We start from the raw sequence: 26,840 nt of genomic DNA, 5'->3' as shown, positions 1-26,840 counted from the left end.
ATTTAAAACACCTATAGTGATCCAGATACTGTATTAAGGGTTTCACGTGAACTGTCTTATTAATATATAGTGCCTGCATGACCCTATGATATTGTTTTTGTTTTATAGAGGAGTTTTGGGTGCCTATGTACTTAACCACAGGCATACAGTTCTTAGGTAGAGCAATGTACATTTTATTTAGTTTCTCAAGTCTGATGGTCTAAAAATGACAAATCAATATTTCGTACTTAAAAGTCTGGTTCCAGGACATTTAATTTTTGCTCTGGATTAGGCAGTGAAACACATAAGTAGTTTTCTTTGCCCTAAAGAAAAAAGTATTAAGATTAGAAAATTGTGCCTTTTAAGCAAAATCAATACAGTTGTTAGAATGTTTTACCCTTTCCCCTCAAAAACACTATTAGAACCACAACACTTACAAAAACTTCAAAGTGATAATTTTGCTAAGTATTAAATATGTAAGAAATCGAGGCCCAGGAATTAGGTAGCCTCTAGAAGCTGTACATTCTGTTCTGGGAGAAATGAAACTGGAGCCCAGATGGTTTGAGGGAAGAGTGTATGTAGAGCTGATTTTGTAAAAAATTTTAATTATATTGAAGTATAGTTGATTTACAATATTGTGTTAATTTCAGGTGTTCAGCAAAGTGATTCAGTTATACATATATGTGTGTGTGTGTATATATATATTCTTTTTTAGATTCTCTTTTCATATAGGTCATCACAGAACGTTTTTTGGTTTTTGTTTTAATTTATTTTTAGTTGGAGGATAGTTGTGTTACAATGTGTTGTTTTCTGCTGCACCACAATGTGAATCAACCATGAATATACCAATATCTCCTCCCTCTTGAGCCTCCCCCACATCACATCGCACCCCTCTAGGTAGTCCCAGAGCACCAGACTGAGCTCTCTGTGTTATACTGCAGCCTCTTTCCACTAGCTATCTATTTTGCACATGGTAGTGTATCTGCACTACTGAGTAGGTTCTTGGTTATCTATCTTTTATGTATATGTGTGTGTATATGTTCATCCCAGTTCCTGATTTATCCCTCCCTACCACATTTTCCCTTTGGTAACCATAAGCTTGCTTTTGATATCTGTAAATCTGTTTCTGTTTTACACATAAATTCATTTGTATCATTAGATTCCACATATGAATAATATCATATGATATTTGTCTTTCTTCCTTTGACTTACTTTACTTGGTATGGTAATTTCTAGGTACATCCATGTTGCTAAAAATGTTGTATTTCATTATTTTTATGGCTGAGTAATATTCCACTGTATATATGTACCACACCTGTATCTGTTCCTCTTAGGTTGCTTCCTTGTCCTGGCTGTTATAAATAGTGCTTCAGTGAACACTGGGGTGCATGAATCATTTCAAATTATGATTTTCTCCAGATATATGCCTAGGATTGGGATTGCTGGATAATATGGCAGTCCATTTTTAGTGTTTCAAGGAACCCCCATACTGTTCTCCATAGTGGTTGTACCAATTTACATTCCCACCAATAGTGCCGGAGAGTTCCCTTTTCTCCATACTCTCCAGCATTTATTACTTATAGACTTTTTGATTATGGGATGAGGTGATACTTCTTTGATTTGTATTTCTCTGATAATTATGCCAGAAAATTTGGAAAATTCTACAGTGGCCGCAGGACTGGAAAAGGTCAGTTTTCATTCCAATCTCAAAGGCAATGTCAAAAAATGTTCAAACTACTGCACAATTGCATACATCTTACATGCTGCTGCTGCTGCTGCTGCTGCTGCTGCTGCTAAGTTGCTTCAGTCGTGTCCAACTCTGTGCGACCCCATAGACAGCAGCCCACCAGGCTCCCCCATCCCTGGGATTCTCCAGGCAAGAACACTGGAGTGGGTTGCCATTGCCTTCTCCAATGCATGAAAGTGAAAAGTGAAAGTGAAGTTGCTCAGTCCTGTCTGACTCTTAGCGACCCCATGGACTGCAGCCCACCACACTCCTCCGTCCATGGGATTTTCCAGGCAAGAGCACTGGAGTGGGTGCCATTGCCTTCTCTGATCTTACATGCTAGCAAAGTAATACTCAAAATTCTCCAAGCCCGGCTTCAACAGTACATGAATTGTGAACTTCCAGATGTTCAAGTTGGATTTAGAAAAGGCAGAGAAACCAGAGATCAAATTTCCAACATTCGTTGGATCATCGAAAAAGCATCAGAGTTCCAGAAAAACATCTATTTCCGCTTTATTGACTATGCTAAAACCTTTGACTGTGTGGATCACAATAAACTGTGGAAAATTCTGAAAGAGATGGAATATCAGACCACCTGACTGCCTCTTGAGAAACCTGTATGCAGGTCAGGAAGCAACAGTTAGAACTGGACATGGAACAACAGACTGGTTCCAAATAGGAAACGGAGTACATCAAGGCTGTGTATTGTCACCCTACTTATTTAACTTATATGCAGAGTACATCATGAGAAACACTGGGCTGGATGAAGCACAAGCTGGAATCAAGATTGCTGGGAGAAATATCAATAACCTCAGATATGCAGATGACACCACCCTTCTGGCAGAAAGTGAAGAGGAACTAAAAAGCCTCTTGATGAAAGTGAAAGAGGAGAGTGAAAAAGCGCATAGTTTTATGTGCTTTTTGGCCATCTGTATATCTATTTGGCGGAGAAGGCAATGGCCAAATAGATATACAGATGGTGAAAAAGCACATAGAAATGTCTATTTAGATTTTCTGCCCATTTTTTGATTGACTGTGAGGTGATTTTTGATTGTAGCTCTTTTACCTCCAAAGTCCACTTAGTTAACTACCAAATCAGGTTTTTCACTAGGCTTATATCTCCGGTTCTGAGTCCTTTTCCAAGATTGTCCAACTGCCTCCTGGATAATGTCACCTTTTTGAATCTTCTCTCTGGAAAAGAAGATGGCTAAAGACGGAGGCCTACAGACTTAGCTGGTGTATATTGAACAGACAGTAGTGAAATCAACACCCTTCACCTATAGCTGTGAACTTAAAAGACGAGGCCGCATGAGACTCACTCTGGTAGCTGAGCAGAGGATACTGTTTTATAAATTAGAGAAGCAGGTTCCAATGCCTTATAAAATGAAAGTGTTCTGGGACAGGTTATCAGGAATGACAATCAAGCATTTGACTAGGGAATTATTGAGCTGGCAAATGGGAGAGAATCTCAGCAAAACATTGCTTATTTGTAATAAGTGGCCAAAGTGGCTCAATTTATGTGTTTAGCCATGGAGTAGATGGGCTTCCCTGGTGGCTCAGATGGTAAAGAATCTGCCTGCAATGTGGGAGACCTGGGTTCAATCCCTGAGTTGGGAAGATACCCTGGAGGAGGGCATGACAACCCACTCCGGTAGACTTGTGTGGAGAATCCCCATGGACAGAGAAGCCTGGCAGGGTCCATGGGGTTGCAAAGAGTTGGACATGACTGAGCGACTAAACACACACACAGATGCTATTCTATTTCTCATCCTCCCATTATTGTCTCAAATACATTATCTTTTCCATATAAAGATTTAAAAAGTTACTTTCAAAATTGAGAAGTTGTTTAAAAGCAACTTGTACTTCCCCAGTGGAGAAGGAAATGGCAACCCACTCCAGTACTCTTGCCTGGAAACTGCCATGGACAGAGGAGACTGGAAGGCTGCAGTCCATGGGGTCACTAAGGGTCAGACATGACTGAGCGACTTCACTTTCCCTTTTCACTTTCATGCCTTGGAGAAGGCAATGGCAACCCACTCCAGTGTTCTTGCCTGGAGAATCCCAAGGACGGGGGAGCCTGGTGGGCTGCCGTCTATGGGGTCGCACAGAGTCGGACACGACTGAAGCGACTTAGCAGCAGCAGCAGCAGTTCTTCCCAAGTGGCACAGTGTTAAAGAATCTGCCTGCCAGTGCAGGAGATGCAAGACTTGGGTCAATCCCTGGGTTAGGAAGATCCTCGAGAGCAGGAAATGGCAACCTGCTCAGCATTGTTGCCTGGAAATTTTCATGAACAAAGGAGTCTGGCAGTTTAGAGTTCACGGGGTCATAGTCAGACATGACTGAGCACACACAGCAGCCCATTAAAAGCAATTTATGTGAAAAGAGTGTGGAGGTTTTAGTTGACTAATACCTCAGTATGAATCTCCATCGTCCTAACTTTTTTTTTTTTTTAACTGCTGAGGTGAAAATAGGTTGCCTTCAAAGATTCTGCAGTGAAAGAAGTGATAATTCCATGCTGCTCTGAATGTGTACAACCACTGCTAAAGCATATACTGTCTTTTGATCAAGGGATTCTCTTGGAGATTAAACCAGTCAATCCTAAAGGAAATCAATCCTGAATATTCATTGGAAAGATTAATGCTGAGGCTCCAATACCTTGGCTACCTAATGTGAAGAGCCTGTTCATTAGAAAACGCCCTGATGCTGTGGAAGATTTAAGGCAGGAGGAGAAGGGGATGACAGAGTACTAGATGGTTGGATGGCATCACTGACTCAAAGGGCATGAGTTTGAGCAGGCTCCGCCAGTCCGTTGGGTCACAAAGGGTCAGACATGACTGAAATAACAACAACAAATTTTGCCTACCAATATATATAATCTAACTAGGTGGCTATATGCATAATTTTATATATTTTATAACCACAATGCTATATGTAACTAAATAAAAATTTATGTATAAAATTATAGGTGTGCACACACACACACACATACAATGTAGAAGGGTGGTATGATTTTTATGCATTTGAATGGCCATCCACATCTGGATATCTTCAATGAGAAAAAATAGGACCAGTGATTAGAAAAACCAGGAAGCAATGATCATTTAGTTTTCTTTTTTAAATTTCTTCAGTTCAGTTCAGTTCAGTTGCTCAGTCGTGTCCGACTCTTTGAGACCTCATGAACCGCAGCACGCCAGGCCTCCCTGTCCATCACCAACTCCCAGAGTTCACTCAGACTCACATCCATCCAGTCAGTGATGCCATCCAGCCATATCATCCTCTGTTGTCCCCTTCTCCTCCTGCCCCCAATCCCTCCCAGCATCAAAGTCTTTTCCAATGAGTCAACTCTTTGCATGAGGTGGCCAAAGTACTGGAGTTTCAGCTTTAGCATCATTCCTTCCAAAGAAATCCCAGGGTTGATCTCCTTCAGAATGGACTAATTGGATCTCCTTGCAGTCCAAGGGACTCTCAAGAGTCTTCTCCAACACCACAGTTCAAAAGCATCAATTCTTCGGTGCTCAGCCTTCTTCACAGTCCAACTCTCAAATCCATACATGACTACTGGAAAAGCCGTAGCTTTGATGAGACTGACTTTTGTTCGCAAAGTAATGTCTCTGGTTTTCAACATATTATCTAGGTTGGTCATAACTTTTCTTCCAAGGAGTAAGTGTCTTTTAATTTCATGGTTGCAATCACCATCTGCAGTGATTTTGGAGCACCAAAAAATGAAGTCTGACACTGTTTCCACTGTTTCCCCATCTATTTCCCATGAAGTGATGGGACCAGATGCCATGATCTTCGTTTTCTGAATGTTGAGCTTTAAGCCAACTTTTTCACTCTCCACTTTCACTTTCATCAGAGGCTTTTTAGTTCCTTTTCACTTTCTGCCATAAGGGTGGTGTCATCTGCATATCTAAGTTTATTGATATTTCTCCTGGCAATCTTGATTCCAGCTTATGCTTCTTTCAGCCCAGTGTTTCTCATGATGTACTCTGCATAGATGTTAAATCAGCAGGGTGACAATATACAGCCTTGACGTACTCCTTTTCCTATTTGGAACCAGTCTGTTGGTCCATGTCCAGTTCTAACTTGCTTCCTGACCTGCATATAGGCTTCTCAAGAGGCAGGTCAGGTGGTGTGGTATTTCCATCTCTTGAAGAATTTCTTGCTACATACCATATTATTCCCTTAGGCTTTTATTAATCATCTTATTGGAAGGATAATCCCACTTACAGATGGGAAAATAGAAAATCATAGAGTTGTGCCTTTAGGAAGTAGTAGAATTGGGATGTAAACCTAGGGATGACTGGCTCTTTCTCTAAAAGCATCCAATTTTAGGGGGTGGGTTAACTCTACCTGCTGAATTTTGATTCAACATAAAGATGGTGAGATGGAATAGACGTAAACTTTGAAGCCCTTGGAAGGAGTTCCTTCAGACATCAGCTGCTATTGTTGGAGGGACATAAGCACTGAATGGGGTGAGGTATATGAGGTGGAGTTGAATAAAAATCAAATCTCTATTCTAGTATGAAATTCTATTAGGTATTGCTGGAATTTTATAAGAATTTCCTAAGCATTTTCCATCCACCATCTCTAGTTCTTGTAAGAGACCTGAGATCATGGTACAAAATGGCATAAGTTTAAATTCCAGCTTCTCTACTTCCTAACCCTGCAGCCATTGGGATACTGTGTATACTGTCTTAATTTTGGACTTCTCAACTGTAAGACAGGCAAAATAATAATTCAAATTTTTAAAGATGAAATGGAGATTAAATTAACTAATACAAACAAAACCCTCGTCATAGTATCTGGGCATACGTAAACACAGCAATTTTTGTCAATTTTTATTGTTGCTGGGTTATTTTACATAAAATATGCATCTCTAAAGCATAGCTCCTCCATGTGCTTTTCCTAAACATTAAGCTTTAGTGTATGCATGCTAAGTCACTTCAGTCATGTCTGACTCTTTGCGACCCTATGTACTATAGCCTGCCAGGGTCCTCTATCCATGGGATTCTCTAGGCAAGAATACAGGAGTGGGTTGCCGTGCCTTCCTCTGTGGGATCTTCCCAACCCAGAGATCGAACCCCGCATCTTTTATGTTTCCTGCATTTTCAGGTGGGTTCTTGACACTAATGCCACTTGGGAGGTCCCAGCACTTAGTGCCCCTCACTCCAAGTACTTAAGGAATAAAAGACAAGAAGCCTTAACTTGACCTGCAGAATCTTCTAGATATGTCTTCAACTAGCAAAATCTCCCCTTTGCTTTCAAACCCATACGATCCAGACCTACTCATTTTCCTTGTACCTGAATATGTATTAATATGTGCCACTAGTTTTCCTGTTTTATCCTTATGTTACAATTCACTTATTCTAGAATGCCCCTCAATCAGACTTCCAAAATCGAAACCATTCTTTAAGAATAAGCACAAAATTTTGCCATCACCATGACTCTTCTGTCATCCCCAACAAGAAGTGAATTCTTTTTACTGTTGTAAAGTTATATATACATATATGTAAGGTGAGATTTTATATATGTATATAGTAGAGTAAGTATATATTTGTCTTATATTTCCTCTTATACATAAGTTAGAACAGAGTTATATCTTAATTATTGTTTTATCCTTAATATGCTTTATATGTTTGGCTCAATGGCTACATAAAAAAGTATATCCCCAAAACATCTGAATAAATGAGTGAGTGAAAGAAATGAAAATTGCTTACTTTTTAATCTAATTCCCAGTTACAACATTTGTATATGACTTCCAGCACTGAAATCAATAATAATCATGAATTTTCACACTTGTCTTGGTTCTTCCTTTTAGGCAAAAATCCAGTATGTGAAGTTTAATAAATCAATGGATATTAATTAAGTTCCTAATACGTGGTCAATTGACTCCTTTAGCCTCTTATGTTGCCAATCAGTGGGCCTGACAATTCTAAGACTTTGAAGGTTGATTGTGTAAACAAATTGTTGTAAAACATTCACAGATAACAGAAGATGTAGTAGTAAATGGTGTGGCATGATGGACTCAAGACCCAGAAAGACTGGGCTTGAGTCCTGGTTCTACTACTTACTTGCTGTGGATCTTGGGCAAGACTCTGTCCCTCTCTGATTCTCGTTTTTTCACCTGTAAAACAATAATGATGATAATAATAAGATACTAATAATGGAAGTGACAATGATATCTATCTCATGTAGTCATGAAGACTTAGAAAGAAATGGTCATGGCAAAAAGAAGTTAGTCACCCTAAAATCTCTCTCCCCACCTTGAGGTCAGTGCAAATAGGTTGTGCAGTCTAAATAAAATTAATCACTGCCTTATTATGCAAACACAGTTTCAAGAACCCTGGCACCACTACAAGTTATACGCTGACTTAATTGCCAGTCATTATTCCCACATATACAAATGCTTGAGCCTTCAATAGACAGATTATATATATAGTATCAATCGAGATGTCTAGTGCATGATGAGTGTTTAGTGAATGCTCAGTGTGTTTCTTTCCCTGGCAAGAATCCATGTTTATACTAAACATCATAGAAAATTAAAGGGGGAGAGAATGCAATGACCCCAGGGGGATCTTAGATACTATCCAGTGATGCAGAGTGCTTTACTTGTTGCTTTCTAGAAACTTTTTGTAAGAAGAGTGAAAAAGTTGGCTTAAAACTCAACACTCAGAAAACTATGATTGTGGCATCCAGTCCCATCACTTCTTGGCAAATAGATGGGGAAACTGGAAACAGTGGCTGACTTTATTTTTGGGGGCTCCAAAATCACTGCAGATGGTGACTAAAGGCATGAAATTAAAAGATGCTTACTCCTTGGAAGAAAAGTTGTGACCAACCTAGACAGCATATTCAAAGCAGAGACATTACTATGACAAAGGTCTATCTAGTCAAAGCTATGCTTTTTCCAGTAGTCATGTATGGGTGTGAGAGCTGGACTATAAAGAAAGCTGAGTGCTGAAGAATTGATGCTTTTGAACTGTGGTGTTGGAGAAGATTCTTGAAGAGTCCCTTGGACTGCAAGGTGATCCAACCAGTCCATCCTAAAGGAAATCAGCTGTCTTGAATGTTCATTGGAAGGACTGATGTTGAAGCTGAAACTCGGTATTTTGGCCACCTGATACAAAGAACTGACTCAGTTGAAAAGACCTTGATGCTGGAAAAGATTGAAGGCAGGTGGAGAAGGGGACGCAGAGGATGAAGATGGTCGCATGGCATCGGTGACTCAATGGGCATGAGTTTGGGTAGACTCCAGGAGTTGGTGATGGACAGGGAGGCATGGTGTTCTGCAGTCCATGGGGTCACAAAGAGTCAGACACAACTGAGTAACTGAACTGAACTGAACTGAGAAACTTTAGGTCTCCAGATAGATGTCTCATCTGAGACACCCTGCCAAAACTTCAACCTGAACAAGTCTCCTTTTGCTTGTTTTATAAGCAATAATTCTTGTCCAGATTTTCTTTGGTGATAAGTGGCTTTGCTATTAAAAAAATAATAAATGGAAAAATCACATATAATACCCCCCTCTTTTAAAGATGGAGAAACTGAGACTCAGAAAATTGACCTTCTCATAGGCACATACATAATAAGAAACAATAAGCAGCACCATTATTAAAGCTCATATCTGATTTGTGTAGAGTATTTCTCTTGGTACTGGATCATGTTCTTCTGCCCTCACCAAATCAGGGTTCCAAGAACAGACTCCCAGTTACCTGAATGGGCATCTCTTTGCATGCAGATTTCCAACTCAGAGGGTGCTCTGCCATCTTGAAGGGGCTGAGGAACTAATAGCCCTCAAGTTTCAACCAATGAGTGACAGAAGTTGGTATATAAATAACTTAACTCTCTTGTTCCTCACAAGAGATAAGTCTGAGGTATATGTTCTATATTGTTTTTCTAGGATTTGCCTTCTGGAATTAGGTTGTGATTATCCATAGGGATTTACTTGATGATATGCCCCTTATATAATATAGTCATTTCTTTCTGTATATAATATACCCTCTTTAAAAGCTTCTTACTTTCACTGGAATCCTTGTCTCAGGATCTGTGTCTGGGAAACACATTGTCTGTTGACTCACCGTACAGTGCTGGGACTTGAGATAACCATTGATAGACATATCAACTGTCCAAAGACACATTGAGTGAAGGACTGGGTGGAGGGCGGAAAGCGAACAGCTCCACATTTCCAATAGATCACAGAGGACTCTGCCATGTTGGTGTGGGTGGTGGTGGCTTAGTCACTAAGTCTTGTCTGATTCTTGTGACCCTATGGACTGTAGCCTGCCAGGCTACTCTGTCCATGGAATTCTCCAGGCAAGAATATTGAAGTGGGTTGACATTTCCTTCTTCAACCATGTTGGTATAAGATCTTTCTAACCTGTGCAACCTTCTTTGCTAGCATCCTGATTTATACTCCTATTGCAGTTTAGGTTCACTTAAGGATCACAATTCCACATCAATAGTCTGATTGTGTTCTGTCTTCCCTGGTTGATCATGACATCCATAAAACCAGTGGCCTTTCACACAAGGAACCTATTGTACTGTGTTTGGCACAGAGAGTTGACTTTGTTCCTGGGAGCTAAGTGAATCCCCTTCCTTGTGCATTGGTGAAATGGGTCAGAAGCTCATCAAACTGGAGAAACCAATGGAAAATAAGGTCCTTACATGGGATCAGAGAGGAGTTTAGCTGCAAAGTTGTAAGAACTCACAAACTACAAAAGATTTTTGAGTACAGGAGCAACCATATAAAGTTCTATTTAAGGAAGAAATGGTTTGAAGCTACATTTAAAATAGATCAGATCAAGCAAGCTGAAAGTCAAGGAGGCTAACAAGAGACCTCTTCTGTGATCTGGCAGCGAGGGAATAGTTTGGGGGTAGGAGGAAGTCTGTGTCCAGGAGAATGGGCAGAAAGAGACAGATAAGAAAAATACTGTGCCCAAAATTTCGACAGGAATTGTTAAATGTTTGCAGGTTGAAATATACTCAATTATAACTATGCAGTTCGTTCTTTCTTTCTTTTTTTCTTATAAAACTTGACTCAAAAGTTTAGAGCCCCTGGATATATGATGTTTTTATTGACAAAGGCAAGGATTTTGAGAGCAGGGACTACTGTTGGAGGAAGTTAACAAGTTCAGGTTAGTGACTTTAAATCTGTGGTGACAGCAAATTCTTCAGGTAAGAATATGCTATTCAAATTCAGAGGAAACCAGGACTCCTTAGCTGCTGAAAGCTCTACTAGTTACTGTTTTAGAAACATATAGGGACTTCCCTGGAAGTCCAGTGGTTACAACTCCTTGCTTCCATTTTAGGGGGCACAAGTTCAATCCCTGGTCAGGGAACTAAGATCCCTCAAGCTGCAAGGCAAAGAGAAAAGAGAAGCCAAAACCCACAAACCAAAAGAGAAAAAAAGGAAACATATATATGTGTCAGCTAATTTTAATGAGGAAAACAAATATATAAAAATGACTATATTAAAATATTTTCTTTTTATAGTATTCATTAAAAATTCAGTGCTATTATCAGTTTATCCAAAAGTAAGCTTTCACATAAAATACCAATTTTTAAAATCCATGAAAATCATTTAAAAGTTTATTGTCAACATTCCCAATTTTTACTTATCATGTGAGGTAGTAAGCATATCATTGTAAAGTCTAGATTGAAGGGTGAGATATAGTTTATGCTTTCATTTCACTTTATCATATATTAGGCATTCACTGTGTACATTACTTTGGGGAAATACAAAATAAGTAACATTTGTGCTCTCAACAAATTATGATCTAAAGCAGTTTTTGTTGAGACCAAGTGAAAATGGTCACATTGAAATGTCAGTGCGCACACACAAAATTGATGGGCTTGTAGTGTCTTGTGGGAGTGGAGGTTAATGACAAGAGTCATTTGTATCTGAGTAGGGTCATCTGGAAATACTCTGCTGGGAAGGTGGCATTTGAGCTGGTCCTGGGATGGCTAGGCTGTCAGTAGTCAGGAGAGGATGTTGCAGGTGGTGGGTAAGTCGGATTGTCTCACTGCAGTAAAAAGTATCAGGATGTCTTTGAGCCGAGCAGTGGACATATGGGTGTGGAGTTTCAAGGCACTTCAAGCATGGGTGAACATCAGTGCTTGCAGGCTGCAGCACTGCAATGACTCAGACCCCAGAGTTTCACAGCTTCCCCTAGCACGCACCCATTCTGTTTCAGAGCAACTCGTGAGTCATCACAGGAACAGTTGGCCATGTTGTCACCAGTACACTCCAAGGCAATTACAGAATAGTTATGCCTGTTAGCAAAGGCAGATTAGTTGTGGGGTCTCAGGATCCACTCCTGTGGAAAGGAATGAGCCTGAAGTCTATTGGCCCCTTGAGCCTTTCTTACCAGGAAGGTAGCAAACTTGAGAGATGAGAATTGATATAAGAATACTAACAAGTCATCAGTGCTTCCCTTTATGGAATGTCCTGTGCCCTTTTCAAAAAGTGAAGACATATTGATTCATTGAAGTAAGTCTTTCACAGCCACCCTGCTGTCAGGAGTCCCAGTTTATGGGACAAAGACTTAGGAAGTTGAATTAGCCTTCCCGTGGTCATACAGCCCCATTATCAGTTGGGATTTGAATCTAGCTGATTCTGACTCAAATTTCATTCTTGTTAAACATCACTGCTTCTCATGAGTAGCTAACAGCCATAAGTATTCTTGTACGTGGGTCATGAGAGAAATTGCTCATATTGGCACAGTTCTTTAATGTTTTTAATGTGCCCAAATTATTGTCATTAATAGTGAGTTAAAAGAGCTTCTCCTAAGTGCCAAGTTTGTTTCTTATGATAACCCTGTCAGGCTGGGTTGAAGTTAACATTCAGAGAAAGCACTGGGCATGATCAAGTATGCAAGGTAATCCTATGAGGTTCTTGGTGTCTTGGATCCTAAACAGATACTCAGTCTACAAGTGGTTTTCAAATTTTTCCAAACAAGAAAGCTATTCCTTCAAATGAAATATTATGGAGATGCAAATATGTGATGAAACCAAAGAGAATGAGGCTGCTGAGGCTGAGTTTGGGTTTTAGAAACTTGGAGACCCTGCCTATACAGATTCATCCTCCTCTACTTACTGACTGCTCCAAGGTGCCTCTGTAGAGATCTAGGGCTTCAAAGGCCGAAGCTATAGATAGCATGGGGCTTCCCTGGTAGCGGTAAAGAATCTGCCATCAACATAGGAGACCTGGGTTCTATCCCTGGGTGGGAAAGATCCCCTGGAGAAGAGAATGGCTACCCACCTCAGTATTCTTGCCTGGAGAATCCTATGGATAGAGGAGCCTGGCAAGCTATGGTCCCTGGGTCTCAAAGAGTTAGACATGACTGAGCAACTAAGCACACACATATAGATATCATATCAGGAGCAAGAACTTCTGTCTCTTTCCTAAGGAGATATAAGGCATCTTTGTCTTGCATTTTAATTATTATTACCAAGAAGACACAGATTCTCTTATCATATTTCACAGGCTGAGATTCTAGCTTTTTTTTTTTTTTTAAGATTCTAACTCTTTGAACAGACTCTGTATGACTTCAATAACTTTAGATCATGAAATTTTTGCACCTTGTTTTATGTCCCTGAATTTGTTCCAATGTCTCCTATTTTATAGTCTATGGGAACTTGAATAGAATTTATATCCTACTGCTGTGCAAAAATTGTATAAATCTTAGTTATGTTGAATTGGCTCATAGTGGTCTTCAGGTCTACTATATCCTTCTACTTTTCTATATATTCATTCTATTAATTTTTGAGAGTTCAATATTATAACTCCAACTGAAAATCTAAATTTATCTACTTAAAAATTAATTATATGTGGAACTATGTGTAATTTTGTTCTGTATTTTCCAAGTCTCCTGAAAATGTGTGATCATGATTTCATAATTTAAAAAAAAGAAAAAAGAAAGAAAAAAAGTTGAAAAGATTCTAGCTCTTTAACTTAAGTAGAAAAATAGACTCCCTCTGTGTTAACCTTTTTATCCCTAAAATGGGGATAACAATGGTAACTGCCACTTTGGACTGCTTTGATAATTAATACTTCATATAGAGGACTGTTGCTGCTGCTGCTAAATCACTTCAGTCGTGTACAACTCTGAGACGGCAGCCACCAGGCTCCTCTGTCCCTGGGATTCTCCAGGCAAGAACACTGGAGTGGGTTGCCATTTCCTTCTCCAGTGCATGAAAGTGAAAAGTGAAAGTGAAGTCGCTCAGTCGTGTCTGACTCTTAGTGACCCCATGGACTGCAGCCTACCAGGCTCCTCTGTCTATGGGATTTTCCAGGCAAGAGTACTGGAGTGGGGTGCCATTGCCTTCTCGAGGACTAAGAACAGTGAATGACACATAAAAAGTGCTTGATAAATACTAGATAATACCATGCATTAAAAAGTCCTACAGGTCGTTTTTTTGTCTCAGTGAGTCAGTATGACTCAGTGGATACACACATATATACCTGTTGATCTGACGCTGCACTGATCTAAAACATTATATTAAAAATGAATCTTAGTCGTTCCTTTTCAGGAGCAACCATGCTTGAGTATGGGAGAGGAGTATTTGCTGCCACACTTTAGGATGGTCATTGCAAAATTAGAATGTATCTACAGGGGACACGGAATAGTATACCGTGGGATAATGAGTAGGCTTCAGAACAGGAGTGAAAAACGTTTGAAATAGAATGATTGGACTGGAGAGGAGAGCAGATACTGAATTGGGGGTTATAATGAAACTTAAGTGACACCAGGACCAATAGGTGGAGACCAGAAGGAAGGCAGGAAATACTTATTTAGTACCTATGATATGTTAATGGAGTAGGGAATGGCAACTCACTCCAGTATTCTTGCCTGGAAAATCCCATAGACAGAAGAGCCTGGTGGACTGCAGTCCGTGGGTTCCCAGAGAATTGGATATGACTGAGAGACTGAGCATAATGTATTAAGCATATGCTTTCACTTATGGCATTTAACTTTTATAATTATCTAATAAAATAAGAATTATTGTCCTTATTTTACCTAGAAAGGAAGCTGGAGTTAAGGACCATCTCCTGTTCAAGTCAGTTGGAGAAGCTAGGATTTCAACCTAGGTCCCTTGGACTGCAAATTCCTGATGTTTTCTGCTGTATCCTTTTCTATAAGTTGGAAATATCCAATAAGAGATAGGCTGCATATGTATCTTTTGTGTACACAGAATGTTGTGTGCAGGTTTCTTCTCTTGATTCGAGTCCTCAGTACATGTCAAGATATTTCAGTGTCAGTTTTAAGTTACATTTCATTGTCCATATTGATTTTTCTTCTACTTTTCTTTCTCTTTTTATTTGAGGTTTTTCATTTTTCAGGAAATCTGTCAGGTTGCCATTGAGTTCCACTTAGACGTCTGTATTAATTTCATTGCAGGGCAAATTTGAAGACAGGGCAGTTACTAAGAGTTTTGTCTTTCTAGCCACTGACTTCACAGATGAGAATGAAACATTTAATGATGGCTTTGGCCATTAGGGCAACCATTATATATTGGTGGAAATCCTCCAGGCCTCCTAGCAGTGAATAAAGACTACAAAATAAGCCCAGAATTTTGCCAGCATTTCTAAGTGACCCCTTTTGTATTTGTTCCTTTGTTACCTGAATCTGAAACTTGCCAAAACACCAGGGGCTTTCTCCTTCGTTCTGACTTCAATTTTCTCATCTATATGATGAAGTCAGACTAAACATGCTTGAAAATTAATCTGCATAGCATTATTTGTGATCTGAGGATTAAACTAAAATGAATTTCCTGTTCTTCCTTTCTTCCCCCCTTTCTTGTTTTCTTTTTTCCTTTGGTTCATTTATGTATTGACTTGGCAACTTATTTGATAAGACTTTAGTTTAAATTTAGAGGCATAATTTTTTAGTTGATAACCTCCAAGTGTGTAGTTCCTAAAACAAGCTGATGCTCTAGAAAAGAGACAATTCTCACTTAAGCAAAACAGCAAAGTTACAGATTGCAGCTATCATCACTAATTAGCTGTCCCAGATGGGGATCTGCCCCGCCCCCAAAGTAAGAGCTGGATGGCTTCCTACAGATAACTGGGACATAAATAACTTGCTCCACTGTCTCTAAGAAGTATACGGTAGTTCTCCTCTTATGAGAGATGTACAGTTGGTTCATTTTAGAACTGGGGAAAAAAGACTCATTTTGTAATTAGTTTAAATAGCATTTTCAGGTATAAAAATGTGCAGGTATTTTTTAGGCATATAAATACTATTGTAGAATGTTTAGATGATGTAAAAGACACAAATAAGAAATCACCTGCCATTCTACTATTCAACTATGACTACTGTTAATATATTGGTATATATCTTTCCACTCCTACTTTGATATCTATATATGAAGTATAAGTTTACACTGTTCATACTCTTTTGCAAGGTTTTTAACTTAACACTCATCATAAAATTTTCTATGTCATTAATATTCTTTCAAATGACAAAAATATTCTGTCATTTTTGACTGATTGGCAGTATTCTGCTATTTGGATATTTCTTATTTTAACCACTTTTAATGTTTGATTTTTAAGTTGTTTTCATTTTCCAGTGTTATAAGCAATGTTATAATTATGTTCCTTATAGGTAAATCTTAGTACACATTCACAATTATTCCTTTGGGATAAAATCTTAGTTCTAAAGTTGCTGGGACAAAAGATAGGCAATTTTTAAGAACAAATCTCTTCAAAAAACAAGGAACACTTTGCATCCTCATGGATTATGAAATGTTGACATTTTCCTTACACCCTGGCCAACACTATATTATTATTTGTAAAAATTTTGCCAATATGCTTGGTAAAACTTATATATATATATATGTGTGTGTGTATATATATATATACACACACACACACATGCACACACACATATATACAGTAATTAACCTCCAATTAAAATAAATAAATTTATATAAAAAATAGTAAAAAAAGAAAAGAAAAATGTATATACATATATATTAAAATCTCTTTACTCATTTAAGAGGAAATCTTGTATATGCTTTTGTTTCGTATTGGAAAATAGCCATACATGCACATGTATCCATTCTCCCCCAAACTCTCCTCCCATCCAGGCTGTCACATGACATTAAGCAATGTCCTCTTTGTTATGTTTATTAGCTTTTACAATTCTGTCATAAATTGCCTCTTGCCCACCTTTTTATCTCTATACACTCAGATATAATATAGTGAAAATATTGTCTTCTAATGTTATTGCCTTTTAATTGTACCTATTATATATTTAGCATAGTATTTAAGAGCGCAGATTCTATATTCAAACTGTCTGGGTGCAAATCTGGAACCCAGCCCTTTTGGCTCTATGACCTCAAGTGAGTTCCTGAATGCCTCAGGTCACTGGCCTATAAAATGGAGGCTATAATAGTATATACCTTACATGGGTGTAGAATTAAATGGAATGACACGTGAAGAGTGCTTAACATAATCTCTGGAAAACCATGAGTACCAATAATTATGAAAAAAAATATTGTCCTTAGCCATATTTGTGTTATTGGTTAGTTGATCAAACTCGTATCTCTTATGTCTCCAGCATTGGCACCCGGGTTCTTTACCACTAACCCCAGCTGGGAAGTCCATTGGTTAGTCAGGAGGGTACAAAATGAGACAGAAGCTTCCTTCATGACTTTCTCGGACTGACATTGAGATTGAAAATCTCAAGTGGATGGGAGGATGGATGTGTATTGCCAGAAAGCTCAGCAAGGTGTGCTTGTATCCTTCTTAGCCCTAAGTCAGTGTTAAAAATAGGTGAAGCGTACCTGTACTGTGTGTGTTCAATTGCATCCAGATCTTTTGCAACCCCATGGACTCTGGCCCACCAAGCCCCTCAGTCCATGGGATTTCCCAGGCAAGAACACTGGAGTGGGTTGCAATTTCCTTTTCCAATGCATGAAAGTGAAAAGTGAAAGTGAAGTCGCTCAGTCGTGTCCAACTCTTAGCGACCCCATGGACTGCAGCCCACCAGGCTCCTCCGTTCATGGGATTTTCCAGGCAAGAGTACTGGAGTGGGGTGCTATTGCTTTCTCCTGGGAAACTATATTTTACTGCAAAAGATCCCTGCTGCCGAAGAGCTCAGAAAGGCTGTGAGATGAAGTCCTAGAGAAGCAGATGAATCTAACAAGTTCTTTGACTTCTCTATGCTGCCAACTGTTGAAGCTTAATCAGTTTGCATGTTTTATGATAAAAGATGTTGGCCCTGAGTGGAGAGACAGTCAGCCAAGATTTGGAAATTATTGTGACAGTTAAAGGAGGAAAGTGGATTAGCAATAAAACAATAAATGGTCTAAACAGTAAAAAGTCACTGATGCGTAGATATCAAGTCAAGGCAGGGCAATTCTATAAAAGAGGGAATTAGCACAATTTAGAGTGTGTTGCATAGAGTGGCATTTGAGTTTTCAGAAGCATTTTAAAGTTCCCAGATATGATAATGATACACCAGTAGAATTGCTTTTTAAAAAGCCATGAAGTCTGAACTGTCTTTAATCAGTTTTAGGGATTAGATCACAAAAATGATCAAAATGGCTGGATTGTTAGGTTGAATAAAAGGCTAATTTATTCCTAGGAATGCCTATTGGTATTTTAAACTTGATTTAATAGTATTGGTTCCTTATATTTGAATAGCATCTGTATCTGAAAAACTCAGGGTCATAGTAATGCTAGTTTATGCTTCCACTCTATGCAAGAAGTCAGTAAGTTCTTATTTCTTAGATAAAGCTGTAGGAATGCAGAAATTATGTCATTTAGATTTAGATAACGGATGTGTCCATGGTGTTACCAGCAAGAACACCCACAATATTGCTTTAAACATAAAGAATTTGGTAGTGGCAGGTATGCTGGCTAGCTTTCTAACAATAGAACCAAACCAGTGCGGCGATTTTTTTTTTTTCTGGAAAGCTTTTTATTAATAGAGTTGCCAGTAAAGATATGCACATTTCCTACAATGTGTAACGTACAGAGCACAAGAAGAATGATTTTTTTTTTTAAGCTGGCTGGAAGGCAGATGCTATGTGAGTACAAAAAAATCCAAACTAGCTAGTTTTAAAAAATAATTAAAGGGCTCTTGTAAATCAGCTAAAAACATGAGTTTTCCAATTAAAATATGTACTATGAATATGAACAGTCAAGTCATAAATGAAGCAACATAAATGAATATAGTCATATGAAAAGCTGAACAGTCTCATTAATAATAAAATTATTTTAATATAAAATAAATTCCTTTTATAACTTTAAAAATTGGCATTAAAATGATACAGTTACCTTTTGGCAAGATCATGATGAAAATAATGTAAATTTTAGAATGCAAAGCATTTAAAGAGGGCAACATAGTAATATTATGTGAAAGATCTTAAAATAGATTTTCCTTTTAATTTAGCAATTTCATTTCTTGAAGTCTATTCTAGTTTTTTTTTTTTTTTTTAGATTATAGTTTCTTAGGTTCTCACAGAAACAATCTCAAAGACAAAAATTCAAGTACAGTCATTTGTAAGATAGCCAATAAGCGATACATTAGCTATAGTGGGCTGCTGGAGCTTTATCCTGTGGGGAAACTCTTGGAAATTGTATAATATATGCCTCAGAACTATCTCACCTAAGGGAAAAGGGAGTTGGTGTGTTTATACATACACGAACTCTCAGAAGTCATTGGTGGAGAGCTGCTTCTGAGAAAGTTAATTCCCTAGATTTCCAGCCTGCTGTGGACTTGAGTTGAATGCCTTCCATAGTTCTTTAGAGAGCACTTGTCCATAAAATGCAGAGAGTAATGGTTGGAAACAGGTTATATGCTCCCAAGATATGGACAAGCCAGTGATGATGTCTGCTATATTAAGAAAACAACCAAATGACTTGCAAATATATAGATGCAAGTCTATTTATTATTTGTTGTTGTGTTCAGTCTCTACATCACGTCTGACTCTTTGTGACCCCATGGACTGCAGCATGCCAGGCTTCCCTGTCCTTCACTATATCTTGGAGTTTGCTTTTAAATTTGTGTCCATTGAGTTGGTGATGCTTTCTGACCATCTCATCCTCTGCTGCCCCGCCCCCTACTCCTTTTGCCTTCAATCTTTCCTAGCATGAGGGCCTTTTCCAGTGGTTGGTCCTTCTTTATGGTTCAACTCTCATATCCATACATGACTACTGGAAAAACCATAGCTTTGACTATATGGGCCTTTGTTAAAAAGTGATGTCTCCACTTTTTAATATGCTATCTAAGTTTGTTATAGCTTTCCTTCCAAGGAGCCAAGTGTCTTTTAATTTCATGGCTGCAGTCATTTTGGAGCCCAAGAAAATAAAATCTGTCACTGTTATTTACTATATTATTATATAGACATATATTTAATCACTAAAACATATGTTGTAGAATAGTTATTGACATGACAGTGCCTTATTCAGGGAAGTAGACAGGTTACAAAGCGGCATTTATAGAATGAGCATATTTTAGTTTGAAAAATGGACCCGTCATTTTAAAAAAATTTGCAAGGATACAAAGTAAGATATTAATAGTAACTTTCTCTGGTTACTGTGATAGTGAATGTAGTTTTCTCCATCTTTCTCTTCTTCCTTTTTAAAAAAATAATTGTACTATGAAACATATATTGCTTCTACAATAACAAAAGAATAACTTGTAAATTTAGAATCGAGTCATGAATGAGTTAAAAAAATGATGAAAAGCCCTTCACTAAGTCCAGAAAATTAAATTTTAAAGGAATTAATTACTGTTTACTTTCTTGAACTCAGTTACGATTATTTCCACAAATGTAATCTTTTTTCCTTTGCAGTTTGGCTGGTCATGCCTGTCAATTAACAGATACGGTGCATGAAAACAGGCTGGATTTCATCTTGTACACTTCAAAATCAGCATTGCTTATTTAATTTATTATGTTGACAATACAAAATTTGAATTCTACGTACAGATGTTCAAATCTGGGCACAGAGAATAACATTAAAAAACAAAAGTGTTTTGACAAGAAATAATTCAGAATAAAAGATAATGTTGAGGAGTAAAAAATCTCTCAGTGTACTTCAAAAGATAGAGGTGCTAGACTGTAAAATTCTTTCTTGGGAGGAATTTATACCTTTCCAGTCTGAGGTACTAATAAGTAAGTTCTTATTTGCCCTTTAAAGACTAGTTTAGGGCAAATTTTTCCTTTTTCACAGCCTGAAAGTGCTAGTCAAGAGATGCTAGTAAATCTAATTAAATGTCAAATAAGTCAGTTGTCTGCTCTGTGCTTAATTGCTCAGCCGTGTCTGACTTTTTGCGAATCCATGGACTGTAGCCTTCCATTCTCCAGGCAAGAATGCTGAAGTGGGTTGCCATGCCCTCCTCCAGAGGATCTTCCCACCCCAGGGATCGAACCTGGGTCTCCCGCATTGCAGGCGGATTCTTTACCCTCTGAGCCACCAGGGAAAACCAATTGTCTAGCATACTGCTATATACACAGTAGGTCCTCAAGTACACTTATCTAATAAACTAATATTGGTTTTGGCAAAAGTCTGCCATATATAGGATTTACGGATTTGTTGGATGGTTCATGTTAGTCAAAATTACCAGTTCATTTTTGTGTCAAAGTTTTTTGTTTTTTGTTTTTTCCCCAGAAAGAGAGTGGGAGATTGTTCTAATCTCTTTTAAGAGCTCATCAATAATGCACCAGATCAAAATTTAGAACAGTCTGTGTAACAATTGGCATATGGGGGATGAAGAAAATTAATCTGATACAAGAGAACAACCAGACAACTTTCCCTCAATAATCCTTCTACTTCTGTGAAGGGAAGATTTGGAAGGTGGTGAGAAGTGGTAAAAAGCAGATTTTTAAAACCTGCCTTAATTTTTTAACCACATAAAGAGCAAATTGCTATAAATAAAATGTATGTTTTCTATCTTCCTCCATCCTTATAGTGAATAAGGTGTTCTTGATGTCAGCTTTTCAATTTTACTAAATTTATCCTCTCTCCTCCATCTTGGTGACTCTCTCATGCTCAGATTTTCTTCATCGCTCTGTGGTTATTCAAGCGCCCCAGTCATTCCCTAATGCAAATCTGTTTTTCTTAATATCATTGTCAAGTTAATCTTGAACAGCACAATTCTTCAGCCTGTTGTTTGGTAGCACTTCACATTTCATTTTGTATTGAAATCATTTGCAATCATTGTGTTCGCTCTATATTTCAGAGATCAAGGCTAAGTTTATGGGCGTCTGTGTTCAGAGTATTAAGGCTGGAAGGACAGTGCTAGGAAACGAAATGTCCAGTATCCTTTGGGCAGTACCTTAAAACATCAGGGTAAGTGAGACGAGATCCTTAAGGAAAAGCCGCACTGTTTTGTAGGCTTTCTCTTGCTTGACCTGAAGTTTCACAATCAGTTGAGTTTGGTCACTCAGCCATGTGCGATTCTTTGTGACTCCATGCCTGCAGCACATCAGGCTTCCCTGTCCATCACAGTATGACCGTGCTAACCACAGAGAGACCTCAAGTACTGCTAACAGACTAAGAATCTTGGGTTTTACTACCAATCTCTTTTCACAGTAACCACAAGAGCTTAGGAGATGAAAGAATTCATTCACTAATTCATTTATCCTAGTGCTCAGGACTGAGCGACTAAGCACAGCACAGCGCTCATTAGTGTTAGTCTCTCACTCATGCCTGACTCTTTGCAGCGCTATGGACTGTAACCCAGCAGACTTTGTCCATGGAATTCTCCAGACCAGAAGACTGGAATGGGTAGCCATGCCCTTCTCCGGGGGATCTTTCCAGTCCAGGGATCGAACTCAGGTCTCCAGCATTGCAGGCAGATTCTTTACCATCTGAGCCACCACGGAAGCCTGCATGTCTACTGAGTATCTCCCTGCTCCAGCAATCTTGTTAGTATTTAATAGATTCTTAATAAAGATTAAACAGAGAGTTTAAAGCTTATTTGTCCACTTCCTTCATTTTAGAAGGAGATCAATTTTGTGAACTTATTAAGGTCATATAACAACTACTAAAATAATTTTTATTTATAGAGAACATAGAAGGTTCCTTCAGTTCTCTGTCGTAGGACTATTGTAATCTGTGATTATCTCTCCTTTAGGGCCCTGTGCATGCATGCTTAGTTGTTCAGTCATGTTTGACTCTTTGTGATCCCGTAGACTGTAGCCTGCCAGGCTCCTCTGTCCTTGGGATTCTCCAGGTAAGAACACTGGACTGGGTAGCTGTTTCCCTTCTGCAGGAGCTAGAATTGCTGCCTACAGGAACTAGAACTGCTGCCTAACTTACCTGTTCCATTTCAACACTGAAAACATTAAGGTTCAGAGAGATAAAGTAATTTGTGTAAGATTATGCAGCTAGTAAAAAGCCTAGTTAGAATTTAAATTAAAATGTTTGGGGATTCAACACTGTTAGTCCACTGAGGTTGCTATAACAAAATAACATAAACTGTGCAATGTAAACAACAGGCATTATTTATCATAGTCCTGGAGGCTGGAGAGTCCAATATCAAGGTTTCAGTCAGTGTAGTTCCTAGTGAGGACCCTCTTCCTGATTTGCAGATGGCTGTTTTCTAATGTGTTCTGATATAGTGGGGCAGGGTGGAGGGGTGGGGGAGAGAATGAATCTGTGTCTCTTATAATAGCATCGATCCTTTCATGAGGGCTCGTCTTATAAATTACCCCCAATGGCTCCATCTCCAGATAATGTGAATTTTGGGGATGCAAAAATCAATCCATAGCAAATGCCACTGTTGTCTCTATGAGGTTACCTTCTGTGAGGTTAAGTTGCAGGAAAGAACACGCCTGCTTTAATATTTTGCCAATACTAGGCTACAGTCCATGGGGTCACGAAGAGTCGGACACAACTGAGCAATCTCACTTTTACTTTTCACTTTCATGCATTGGAGAAGGAAATGGCAACCCACTCCAGTGTTCTTGCCTGGAGAATCCCAGGGACGGGGGAGCCTGGTGGGCTGCCATCTATGGGGTCGCACAGAGTCGGACACGACTGAAGAGCAGCAGCAGCAGCAGCAGGCCCTGGATGAACTACCTGTGAGTCTAGGCCTAGATTCATTCCCTTCAATTAAGTCAGTTCCTAAAGTCTTTAGTTAAGACCTAGGAATTTTCTTTAACATACTTCCGTGAAAGCAGGTTTGATAAAGAACGTCTGAACGAGTCCTTTTACTTTCAGTTCTCTGAAAAGTTAAAGGTTGTCCTAATGCAATTTTTTTCTTCCAGCTAGTTATAACAGGAATATCCAAATGCCAAACTCCTCTATTTGAGTTTTTGGTACAGCTTTTGTGTCTAATAATAAAAGCCAAGATTTATACTGTTGGGTAGAGACATTCGGCCATTGCCCCCATACATCAAATGGACCAAGGGGGCATTTTCTATTAAATAAAGACTATGTTGGTTTCCATTTCTTCCACACAGAGGTACAGGTAAGGATAATTTAGATTTTTTTAAAAGCTCATGATGAGAGAATCATGAGTCTAAACTAGTCCCAAAATATTGATCATGAATCTAAGTAAGGGACTCAGTTTTTTAAAAGAAAAGTCCCTTTTCCTCCCCAGATTTCCTTTGGAGGGCTTAGATTTCCCATTAATTTCTTTTAATGGTGAAAACACCTCTTTCTCTTAGGGTGTATGAAGATTATCTATCAGTACAGATAACATGAAGTGACAGTTTATTTGCAATTGAAATGTTTTTACCCACAAATTCTTGTAGCTTATGGCACTGTGTGTATATATATAGGAAAAGGAAATGGCAACCCACTCCAGTATTCTTGCCTAGAGAATCCTGTGGACAGAGGAGCCTGGTGGGCTGCTGTCCATAGGGTCGCACAGAGTTGGACACAACTGAAGCGACTTAGTATGCATGCATATATATATATATATATATATGAATACATATATATACATATATATAAAAAAATATTTGTTTTTACTTTCTCAGTTCAGTTCAGTCACTCAGTCATCTCCGACTCTTTGCGACCCCATGATTCGCAGCATGCCAGGCCTCCCTGTCCATCACCATCTCCCAGAGTTCACTCAAACTCAGGTCCATCGAGCCGGTGATGCCATCCAGCCATCTCATCCACTGTCGTCTCCTTTTCCTCCTGCCCCCAGTCCCTCCCAGCATCAGAGTCTTTTCCAATGAGTCAACTCTTCCCATGAGGTGGCCAAAGTACTGGAGTTTCAGCTTTAGCATCATTCCTTCCAAAGAAATCCCAGGGCGGATCTCCTTTAGAATGGACTAGTTGGATCTCCTTGCAGTCTAAGGGACTCTCAAGAGTCTTCTCCAACAGTTCAGTTCAGTTCAGTCGCTCAGTTGTGTCCGACTCTTTGTAACCCCATGAATCGCAGCACGCCAGGCCTCCCTGTCCATCACCAAATCCCGGAGTTCACTCAGATTCACGTCCATCGAGTCAGTGATGCCATCCAGCCATCTCATCCTCTGTTGTCCCCTTCTCCTCCTGCCCCCAATCCCTCCCAGCATCAAAGTCTTTTCCAATGAGTCAACTCTTCGCAGGAGGTGGCCAAAGTACTGGAGTTTCAGCTTTAGCATCATTCCTTCCAAAGAAATCCCAGGGTTGATCTCCTTCAGAATGGACTGGTTGGATCTCCTTGCAGTCTAAGGGACTCTCAAGAGTCTTCTCCAACACCACAGTTCAAAAACACCAATTCTTTGGCGTTCAGCCTTCTTCACAGTCCAACTCTCACATCCATACATGACTACTGGAAAAACCATAGCCTTGACTAGGCGGACCTTTGTTGGCAAAGTAATGTCTCTGCTTTTCAATATGCTATCTAGGTTGATCATAACTTTTCTTCCAAGGAATAAGTGTCTTTTAATTTCATGGCTGCAGTCACCATTTGCAGTGATTTTGGAGCCCCCCAAAATGAAGTCTGACACTGTTTCCACTGTTTCCCCATCTATTTCCCATGAAGTGATGGGACTGGATGCCATGATCTTCGTTTTCTGAATGTTGAGCTTTAAGCCAACTTTTTCACTTTCCTCTTTCACTTTCATCAAGAGGCTTTTTAGTTCAGTTCCTCTTCAGTTTCTGCCATAAGGGTGGTGTTATCTGCATATCTGAGGTTATTGATATTTCTCCTGGCAATCTTGATTCCAGCTTGTGTTTCTTCCAGTCCAGCGTTTCTCATGATGTACTCTGCATATAAGTTAAATAAGCAGGGTGAAAATATACAGCCTTGATGTACTCCTTTTCCTATTTGAAACCAGTCTGTTGTTCCATGTCCAATTCTAACTCTTGCTTCCTGACCTGCATACAGATTTCTCAAGAGGCAGATCAGGTGGTCTGGGATTCCCATTTCTCTCAGAATTTCCCGCAGTTTGTTGTGATCCACACAGTCAAAGTCTTTGGCATAGTCAATAAAGCAGAAATAGATGTTTTTCTGGAACTCTCTTGCTTTTTCCATGATCCAGCGGATGTTGGCGATTTGATCTCTGATTCCTCTGACTTTTCTCAAACCAGCTTGAACATCAGGAAGTTCACGGTTCATGTATTGCTGAACCCTGGCTTGGAGAATTTTGAGCATTACTTTACTAGCATGTGAGATGAGTGCAATTGTGCAGTAGTTTGAGCATTCTTTGGCATTGCCTTTCTTTGGGATTGGAATGAGAATTGACCTTTTCCAGTCCTGTGGCCACTGCTGAGTTTTCCAAATTTGCTGGCATATTGAGTGCAGCACTTTGACAGCATCATCTTTCAGGATTTGAAATAACTCAACTGGAATTCCATCACCTCCACTAGCTTTGTTCATAGTGATGCTTTCTAAGGCCCAGTTGACTTCAGATTCCAAGATGTCTGGCTCTAGATGAGTGATCACATCATCGTGATTATCCGGGTCGTGAAGAGCTTTTTTGTACAGTTCTTCTGTGTATTCTTGCCACCTCTTCTTAATATCTTCTGCTCGTCCTTTATTGAGCCCATCTTTGCATGAAATGTTCCCTTGGTATCTTTAATTCTCTTGAAGAGATCTCTAGTCTTTCCCATTCTGTTCTTTTCCTCTATTTGGTCTCTTCTCCAACACCACAGTTCAAAAGCATCAATTCTTTGGCGCTCAGCTTTCTCATGGTCCAACTCTCGCATTCATACATAATCACTGGAAAAACCATA

The sequence above is a fragment of the Oryx dammah genome, unplaced genomic scaffold (genome assembly GCF_014754425.2).
Source record: "Oryx dammah isolate SB20612 unplaced genomic scaffold, SCBI_Odam_1.1 HiC_scaffold_17, whole genome shotgun sequence".
Classification (NCBI taxonomy): domain Eukaryota; kingdom Metazoa; phylum Chordata; class Mammalia; order Artiodactyla; family Bovidae; genus Oryx; species Oryx dammah.
The sequence above is the reverse complement of the archived record's forward strand: the minus strand, read 5'-3'. Positions refer to the sequence as shown.